This window comes from Bemisia tabaci, chromosome 5 (assembly GCF_918797505.1).
Source record: "Bemisia tabaci chromosome 5, PGI_BMITA_v3".
NCBI classification, from domain to species: domain Eukaryota; kingdom Metazoa; phylum Arthropoda; class Insecta; order Hemiptera; family Aleyrodidae; genus Bemisia; species Bemisia tabaci.
The window spans coordinates 31,511,108-31,521,614 of NC_092797.1; the positions used below are offsets into that span (position 1 = coordinate 31,511,108).

A 10,507-nucleotide genomic window follows, 5' to 3' on the forward strand; every position below is an offset into this window, starting at 1 on the left:
AAAAACGAACCGAGGTCAGGTCAAAGTGTCCTCTTTTCTTTAAGGTGTCTTTCATGCTAAATTTCTAGAGCTTTTTATAATAATTCCCTAAGGCCCCCTTTTTAGATTGCACTTTATGCTTTTATGACACGACCCACAGCATTCCCATACATACAGAGTAGGTGCGAACATCATGTCCGGGTTAAATATCAGAAAAAGAGAGAATCTAATTAACGAGGGCGGATGATTCTGACGCGGTTACCAGGGGGGAAAAGGGGGTGTCGGGTGCAGTACGCAGAGCTGCGGGGGCGCTGTGAGCGGGGGGGGGGGGGTGAGGGGGAGCGAGCAAATATCGAGGAGGCTCGGGGAATAACCGTTGAATGGGAGTGTGAATTTGCAAAGTTCGTGACTTGACAATTGGACGTAATTCTATCAAACGGAACTATGTGCATTAAGACGTGAGCCTTGTTATGCATATATTCTTATGGGTCTCAGGGCTCGTGTCTTAATGCACATAGTTCCGTTTGGTAGAAATACGTCCAATTGACAAAACGAGCGGACGTGTTATTAATTAGCAGTGGGAGTCCCCAGAACGGGGGGGGGGGGGTCGGGGGGGCGTCGGCGGGGGGACGAGACCCGGACCTGGAGATCAACGTTAGACGCGGTCAGTGCAGACAGAAGCCTCGCCGGGCGCCCTTAAATTTACTCCAATTTGATCCAATTTTCTCTCCGTGAGCCGGGACCGTAGCCCTTGCACTTCTCCAGTTTTTCGAGGGGTCAATTGATGGCAAGGAGCGTCGCGTTACTTCGCCTCATAAATGATTCGTCGAGCCACGGTTCCACGGGCGGAGCCGGCCGCGCGGCGCCGCCCGGTACATTGATATGAATCGTGTTCGATTGTGGCTCGATTTATTGTTTGGTTCAAAACAATAGAACATAACCTCAAACCAAAATTTTAGGATGTTGGCCGCGCGGCGCCGCCCGATACTATGATATGGATCGTATTCGATTGTGGTTCGATTTATCGTTTGGCTCAAAACAATAAAACATAACCTCAAACCAAAATTTTAGGATACTAGTCAGAAAAGCTGAAAATGAGAAATTTCGTAGCAATTTCATCACTTTTGGCCAATTAGTATTCATACGAGTCAGTAATCTGTTAAAAAGAACCCGTTCCTTCAGATTGCTCAATTGACGTTTGGGGCTATATGTTAATGTTTTGAACCAGTCGATATCGTCACAATTTCACCAGTTTGATGTATCGAATACGATCTATTTAACCTACTTACATCTTTTCTAAGGGGAGCTCTTGATGTAACCAACCATAAGGAAGATTATGGAACGTTTGTCACTCGTTCCAGGATGGAACTCTTCCATGTGTGAGCTGTTTGCGATTTAAGTACTAATTTCTCTGTAAAATTTCACGATGGTGCCAATGGTTTTCTCTGAAATCAACTTCCAAACTCAAAAAAGCTCTCAAAGTTGAGGCCGAGGCCGTTATGGAGGACTTGTCCCACGCTACGTTGAAAGTCGACCTCTATATATAGTCAAACTCTTCATGCACGAATAGAAAGCAAACACAGTACAGTAGACTCTGGATTATCCGGTTTCGTATTATCCGGACTCTGGATTATCCGGATCGATTTTGCAACCATGTAACTACGTACGCATTCTGATAAGTGAGCGGATCCGCGGAGAAGCGGTCGCAAGGCATATTGGCGCCTGCAAGGCTGAAGGAATACTTCACGCATTGCGCCAAACAGTGAGGTCGGCGTGAAACGCATTAGCGCCTACTAGATTGCATAAATACTTCTCGCATTACGCCAAACGCAGTGCAGTCGCTTAGTTAGCCTAAAACGCACACTAGCGGCTACAAGACTGCATCAATACTTCACGCATTGCGCGCTTTAATCGTTGTATTGTAATTTATCGTTGTCGGCTACCATTCACAATCACCATTGAGTCGTTCAGTTTGGCGTTAACCTTTTAAATTCGTGTTGGTATGTGCATGATGCATACATAATAAGAATACTGTGGTGTTGGTTGGTGGTGTTTGTGTTTACTATTATTATCCGGATTTCTTTTTCATCCGGATCGGGCCCGGCACCAAGTAATCCGGATAATCCAGAGTCTACTGTGGTAGGGTTGCTGCAGTTTCAACTTCGGAGTCTCTTAGTAAAGTGGCAACCTTCCCTTCGAAGGTACGCTACTCGTTGTTACGTACTATTTTAATTTTATGTACTTTAAGGAAATTTTCATCGTCTATGACAATGAACTAGTGAAAAATAATATCATTCGGTTGCGCGGTTAACGTCGTGTCGCGTAGTGTCTGTGGAACCTCAGCCCAAGACTCCGCTCTAGAAAGATTGACTCGATGTTCAATGCATAATTGAGCGGTCTATGAATCATTCCACATCTGTAAGCGCATCGCCTTTTCCCCCTTTGCGCCCGTCTCACTCCTTTGTGTTTACCTTTTTGCACGCATCACTTATGTATATAATATCGTCGCTTTTAAGCACGTCTTTTCCTGTCACCCGCCATCTCAGATTACCGACTCGCCTAGAATTTGAAAAGTTACCCTGAAAAAAATTTATGGGCTATAGCATACGGGATACTGTCCGTATATACCGTCCATTCCGGTCGCAGAGGCAAAAAGTTGCGGGTGCTGGAGCCGTAGCTTCGACCGCTCCGGGTGCTACGTCCAAACTTTCGGCCCCTCAGCCCGAAGCGTGAATAGTATGTCTACATAGCCCGCGCGTAAGCACGGCTTCCACGGCCGGAGTTTTTCTTTCTGTGTAGCCCGAAATATTACAACGTTCTTTAAAGCCTTCTTCACCTGAAACAGTAATGGTTTTTTGGAAGGGAATACCATGGCGGAAGTTGAATTAGAACTGTTGCGGAAATGATGCGTAAATTTAATGCCCATGCTGCGCCCTCATTTTGCGAGTTATACTAAAAAACATCCTGCGTGCAGCAATAGTTATCTCATCACCAAAGTAGGCGCCCCAAGTTGTGTCTGCAGCTGATCGAAAGGAAGGAGGTAGCATAGTGGCAGGCGCACTTTCTCTCTGGATGGAGGAAAAAGAAGAAGAAAGGGGAAAAACGAAAAGGACGAAAGATAGGAAGAGCAAAAGTTAGGAAGCTTTTTTCAGAAAATAGTACAATGAATTAATTCCTCAATTCTTTGTTTCGTCTCAAAAAATACAATTCTTCGAAGAAGTAACCATTTTTTCCCTATTCAGCAGTTGACTTTTCCGAAACGAATTGATTCAAGCATTATTATTCCCCATGTGCGTTCTCTGCAGTGATAACTGAATCAGTTCATTATAATTGATGCTTGCTGTCATGTGGATGGTGCAAAACTTTTATATCACCCTGTATTGTGGGCAGTTCTTTTTCTAACAGTCAAGCCTCTTTTACTTCTTTATGCTCCGCTTTCGTGAGAATGCGCTGATTGAATATAACTTACCAGTACATTTGTCTTACGTATGGACGCCCTATTCCTAACGAGATTCAGTGCCTCATTCCGCCCGTTAAATTTCGCGTGGAATGCTCTTCAATTTTCTTTCGACCGTGATAATTCGAAGAAATTCAAATTCTCGAACGAACGAACGAAAGCAGCTCCCTCTGGAAGGAGTTTAATTTATTATTTGTTAATCTAAACCCCGGTACAAGTCTGCAATTTCTGACAAATGAGTTCATAAATTAAATAGATGTTTAGGTACACAATTTGAACGCCGACACTGCCGACAGCCTAATTGTTTGTCTTTGGCACAATTAGCAAAGTGGTGAGAACATCAGCGCATCATTGTCAGACTTGGCAAAAATTCATATTTTTGGCCGTGGACTCACGCTCGAGTTCAAAGTCGTCGCGAGGAATCTGGCAACTAGAAGCAAACGAGTCAGCCGGCAGCGTTAGTAGCGCCTCTTCGTTTACATTCTGAAATAATTAATTGAGTGCAATTTTATTCCGAACAAAAAACGAAGAATTCAACTAAATTTCTGTTTTGTTCACAGGTGAGTTTTCGAGCGAATCTTGTTCTCCCCGCCGCTATGCTTTCGGTCCTTTAAGTCGCGATTGTGCATTCCTCAACAGATCAGGTTGTACACTTTTCATTTACTTCTGTGTTCCTCTCTTAAAAATGTTTGCGCGCGCCTTTACAGACTTTTATTTGTGCGTGTTCCTCATTACAGAAACAAGGACTTTGTGGTGACGTGTAAAATCCCTTGATGAATAATGCTGATGCATACCGGTAAATACGTCGAAGGTTCATGGAAAAAGGTGTAGGTACAAGGCTGCTACATTAATTTGAACGATGCAAACTAATGAAATCTAGTAAAATAACATTTCTTAAACTTTTTTGGATAACTGATGGAAGAGGGGAAGTCAAAGAGCACTTAATTTTCAGAGAGGCTTTAAGCGCAGTTTTATGGAGAGTTACAGGTGATGTAGGTACAGGTGTCATAAACCATTAGTTTTACCTGATTTATCACAACTATTAACCTATAATATCACAAAAAAGTCACGTGCAAATGAGCCACCAGTACAGGAAGCGCTCTGAGGCTCCTGTCTGCGCAGAATTAATTTGCGACGACTAAAAAATCATGTCACAATTGATTTTATATTATTCCTCGTATATACATGTCAAAAACATCCGATACACCCCCGGCACGGGACTATCCACCTCTCGGAACTTTTTCACGGGGAAATTAAAAGCGGAACGCAATATTACGAGCGGTCGTAGAGAGCGTTTTCCATCAGCGCGCCGCGCCAATCCGCGGCGGGTTTTAAAATAATTTTTCACAGAGCCTCCCGATGAATTCCTTGCGGAGCGGAGTGAGTATTTCGTAAATTGATTCGAGATCATTTCTATTCAAAGGTTATTCCCCGGCAGGTGACAATAAGATAAAGATGCGAGAGAGAAATCCAGAGTGAGCTCGGGAAAAGAGTGAGAATAATTGAATGCCGATTGGGCCCGTGTGGTGGATGGTGGAAGGCGAGGCGGAAGCAGGCGGCATCGGTGCGATTTCCATTCGGGTCTAATTTCGAGTCTCGCGCCGCGCCGGGCCCGGGAAAAGTGGGAAATATGAAATGGAGTGATTTGCCTTCATTTTCCGGCGTTGTTCCTAAATCGGTAATTTGTTTGCTGTATCATAAATTTTAAATTCTCATTTATTTTCTGCCAGCGAAAAGATTCACCATCAATAAACCTCAGACCATTTATTTCTCATTCATCACGCCGGGGTTTCCATCAGCGCACGTCCGCTATCGCACGTCGTCGACCTCGATCCATCGATTCGCGATTTAATCCGCGCATGATATTTCACCATCTCGCATCGAGAAACGTATCGCGAGTTTCGGCGATCGGTTAAGTGTCAGATTAACACGTTCTCTCCGCCTCCAATTTTTCCACGCAAACACGCGTTTCTTCCAAGTTGCCGCTCCGAAGCTTCCTTTAACGTGTGCGCTGCGAACTGGTAGAAAACATGAAAGAATAAAAAATGCTTCAAATCTGGGAACAGCTAACTGACACTAAACTCCAAAAAACGAGGTTAAAGGAATGCGCTTTCATCCCTGCTTATCAAAGCGGCCCTGAACAATACGTTGTTGCCGGTTGCCGGACTATTCGTCGATTTCCAGGCGAAGGGACACGACTCCATTCCAAGGCTCCAAAATTGATTAAAACAGCTCAGTGACTGACAATAGTATGATTCAGCAAGTTACGTCCAAAATTTTGTTGCTTTTTTGGCGTGATCAGGAGAGAAAACCGTGTTCATTTAAGAAATTAAGAACTCTCAAAGGATCTCCCGTAAAAATTCAATTTACCGCTGGAAATTTAGCAACATTGGAAAATAAAGTTTTTTCTTTCGTGTGGGAAACGATGTTTTAAGGGATATATTGTACAACTTGATCATAAACAAACGGGAGAGGAGAGAAGTGCATCAAAAACCAAGTTACTGACACGACATTAAGTTGAGTCAGTTCGTTACTTTTATTTCAGAATCGCGCTAACTTGCCGAGTTTCATTACCCTTCTTTTAATTAATTTTATCATATTTTATTTATTTATATTTTCTTAGAATCTTAGTCTGCATCATTATATCAAACAGCAGGCCCGGATTAAGGGGGTGGCCACATGGGCCGCGGCCCATGGCGGCAAATCTAGGGGGCGGCAAATTTTGCAATTTTTTTAAATGTTGGAATAAAAAAAAATCGGATTTAAAAAAAAAAATACAAATGAGAAAAGGCTACAAAATCTCTCATTTCCTGAGAGTATAGTAATTTCTAATGTTGTCGCCTTTCAGTGATAGAAGAGACAGGACCTTTAATTAGTCGAGTTAAGAGAGAAACCAAACACACAATTTGGCCTGGAACGGCGACTTAGGGAGAAATGATGACGAGGACTTGAGATGAAAAGGAGAAGCCCTCAGCGCGGCAATCGGCGTGTAACACATATTAGCGCCTACAAGACTGCACGAATACTTCACGCATTGCGTCAAACACAGTGCGGTTATTGCAGTCAGCGTGAAATGGATAGCGCCTACAAGAATGCATGAATACTTCACGCATTGCGCCAAACACACTGCGGTCAGCGTGAAACGCATAGCGCCTGCAAGACTGCGTGAATACTTCTCGCATTGCGCCAAACACGGTGCGGTCGGCGCGGCGGCGGAAGTTAAAATCATTGAACCAAATTTTGTGTTTGTTCTTTCATAATTTTTTCATTCATTTCTTATGAATGGAAGGCATTGTCCATTAGAGATAGGTTTACGAAACTTGACTTTCGCGCAAAGTTCCGTGACCTTTTGCTAGTAATGTTGACAGGGCTTTCCCTAATAATGTGTTCAACACGAGTAAACGCGTCTTATGCACCCCTCCCCCGCTGGCACGTTCAATTGATGGTTTTTACTGATGTTTGAAAACGAATGAGAAGGGGGCGGCAAAATACAGGCGGCCCATGGGCGGCAAGTAGGAAAATCCGGCCCTGTCAAGCAGTCGGACCGTAATATTTCTGGGGAATTATTAACTCAATGAATCTGTACGTAGATACAACATTGATGGGTAGAAAAGTGTCTCACCTAACTTTTTTCTGAACAACTGCCGATTCAGGCCAAGATCAGTTCAGATTTGCGCTAATTCGGTCATCAATCGGCATTTTATTAAGACACAAAAAAGGATAGATATAGTGCTATTTTACTCTTTTCTTTTCCTCTTTCTGGACAGATACTCTTTTTCTGTGATATCTATTCTGGTCGAATTTTTTGCTGTAAATTCGCGGAAATACCTAAAATAACACGATGGACACCATCTACCTCACTTAATACAGCAAACTCTAGTATATGTCACATCAATCCTTTTCCATCGGTTCAATCAGATATTCAATAAGGAAAAAATAAATAAATAATTACAACACGCCTGTGTAAGGAAAGTCGCTTGATACGAAAATTGCCTTGCATGGTTTGACTCTCATCTTAGTCACAATGATTGATGAATGTCGTCGGTTTCTAAACAAGGGAACTTAACTCCACTCAAAGGTGTTAAAATTGACTTTTAAAAAGTAAATTATGGAGAGTGTGAATTTGCGATTCTTCTCAAAAAGTTTGCTGATTTCTTAATGTTATTTTAAGCAAAATCAGCGTAGTTTCATGCCAGAAATATCTGATGTTTTCCTAATAAAAAGATAAAGTTTGAGTGAAAATTTCGGAACGTTGTAGTTTAACGAGACGCACCCAGTTGTATTTTGGAAAAAAACGAATGAGAATAGTTTTGACTTCAATTGGTCAATTGGTTGGTTTGGTTTTCTCCCGTCAAGACTTCAAAGTACAGAGACAAAATTTTTGAAAATCTGCGTCAAACTTTGTCCTTACCTTTGAGTCGTATGGTGGGGAAACTTCAACCTTCTTCTTGTTGAGTCAAACTTGGTGCAAGCCTGTTCCTGTTGAACTCGGTTGTAGTGACGAGACGTGAATGATCGATTATCGATATCTCTCATTTGAAGCTATGGTAAAGAATCGATTTTCAAATTGCTCGCCGCGAACACCCTGTTTATCGATCCTTTATCACAGGTTTAAATGGCAGATCAATCGATACATCGCAAAGTACCCCACGCCACTGCTCGATCCAAATGTAGTTATGTTCCTCTACCTCGGAATGAAAATGAACGAGCAGCAATCGTTTTCTTACACAGTTGTGGTCGTCAAAGTCCCTCATTTTTTTCTGTGCAGTTACATGACATTCCGACAAATCGCAAAAATAAAGTGCACGACTTGTGATAACACACTGGAAAAAAAAAAACACATTGGATTTAGAGTCCGGACTCTTAAAAACATCGACAAGAAAAAATACTCTTGATTCAATCGGATTTTAGCTTAAATCAAGAACCAAGCCTCTTAATTTGAGCGGTTTTCCTGTTGATCGATGCAAAAATCTGATTGAATCAAGAGTAATTTTTCTTGTCAATGTTTTCAAGAGTCTGGGCTCTAGATACAATGTGTTTTTTTTCTCCAGTGCATCTGACGAGTACCGTCCTATTCCATCGGCTTGAAATTGAAGAAAAACGAAGTTTTGCACCGGTTCCCGGGGAAGTTTCCCCGTAAACCTGACACATCAGCAGAGGAATCAAAAACAACTTGTACCGGATACAAATCGAAGACATCTCTTTTCTGTTCTCCTCGCTAATCAGGGTGCATTTTACTCCTGTCCAGTTCCTCCGCTGCGCTTCCTTCCTTTTCCCTCCGGTTTTCGCATCCCCCCCTCCCCCCGCTCCACGTGAACTTCCCACCGCGTTTTCCGTCCCGATGCACCCTTGTAACGCGGCGCAACGTTTGTTTTTGACGTCTTTTTCTCCGAGTCTTTACTTTACGGTGAAGAATAGGCTTGAGAAAGCCACCGCGCTTCGCCGTTGCCGCGGAAGCTCGAAAGCTCGAAAAGCTCTCTCGGGGGTCAACTTCAACCGTTTCAGTCCGTCAACGCTGCTGCTTACACACTGATGAGCTCATTGTTTGATCGAGGAGGAGAACTTTTTGTCGTGAAACGTCGGCAACTCTAATTAAAACTCCCTGATAGATTCTGCTAATTTTCGATTTCGATCGGGTCGCCTGGAGACATCATTATTGACAGTAAATTAATTCGGCTCACCTAGTTTGGAGTCCGCAAATACAATATGGGACCACTTTCCTCGATCTGATTTTCACTTAAATTCAATTAAACTTCATGTGGTAGTGGTTTTATCTCCTTTAGAAGATAGGAAATAAAAATCTATTCTAGACGTACTTGTACATGACACGTAATAGCACATGATGTGGCGTGACATTACTGCCGCGCTAAGGAAGAACGCCGTACAAGCCTTCAGACGTTGCCAGGTTTTCTTCGATAAAATCGGATTTGTATGTATGTACAAGCTCACTGAAAAAAATGGTATGCTGTTCTAGCACCTACGATGTCAAAAATGTGTCTGATGATCCTAAGATGCTGCCTTGATTGCCCACGCAGTTGAATTTGCATTCACAGGATGTAAAATTAACTGCGGGGGCAGTAAAGGCAGCATCTTGTGATCACCAGACACATTTTTGACATCCTAGATGCTAAAAAAGCATATTATTTTTTTCAGTTCTGCTTTTACGGCGCGCTAGGGCGCTCTGCGATTTAAAAACCGGATTTGTTGGGCAAATTGCGACTATTATTTTCTAGAATTTTCAGACAATTTTGTTCGCAAGTTATCTTAAAATAACTGACAATTTCAAGGGAAAATATGCATTAATGTTGTCAAAAATACATTTTTTATCCACGGAAATTTGGCAACTCTCAAATGTTCATACGTTGTCCTTCCTTAGCACGGCAAATTGTGCGCGAAAACAATAATGTTAGTCGTTATACTAGATTCCTAACTTCGTGATTTTAGGGGTCTAGCAACCGTTAAAATTCTGGCAGTGCTCATCATGCTGTTGGTCAGCGTAATCAACTGCATGAGTAACGCTGACAGTTTGGCACTGATCACTAGATTTCGTGAGGAATACAAATGGACTTTATTTCCAACTAGGAACACCTATTACTGGCTCATCCGTAAGAACATACATACTCATGTGCATGGAGAAACTAACGGCACTTATGTTGCTTCTAAACTGAGCGAGATACTATAGTTCCTCATTGCAAAATTTAGTTTGTATAATCGGGATTCTCGTAGCCACTGTTCAGGGCCGGATTTACCTACTTGCCGCCCATGGGCCGCCTGTATTTTGCCGCCCCCTTCTCATTCGTTTTGAAACATTAATAAAAACCATCAAGTGAACGTGCCGGAGGGGGAGGGGTGCATAAGACGCGTTTACCTACACGTGTTGGATACATTTTTTGCCAAAGCCCTGTCAACACTACTGGCAAAATTTCACGGAACTTGACGCGAAAGTTATGTTCCGTAAACCTATCTCTGTGTGGACAAGATCCTCCATTTATAAGAAATGAACCACAAAATTATGAAAGAACAAACATAAATGTGGTTTAATAATTTTAACTTCCGCCGCTGCGCCGCGCC

The 10,507-nt window shown here is 42.6% G+C and overlaps 1 protein-coding gene across 2 annotated transcripts in view; it reads left to right on the forward strand.

Moving 5' to 3' along the window:
* side-VI (sidestep VI) overlaps nt 1–10,507 on the forward strand; it is a 597,055-nt gene that overhangs the window by 171,991 nt on the left and 414,557 nt on the right. The window lies entirely within an intron of this gene.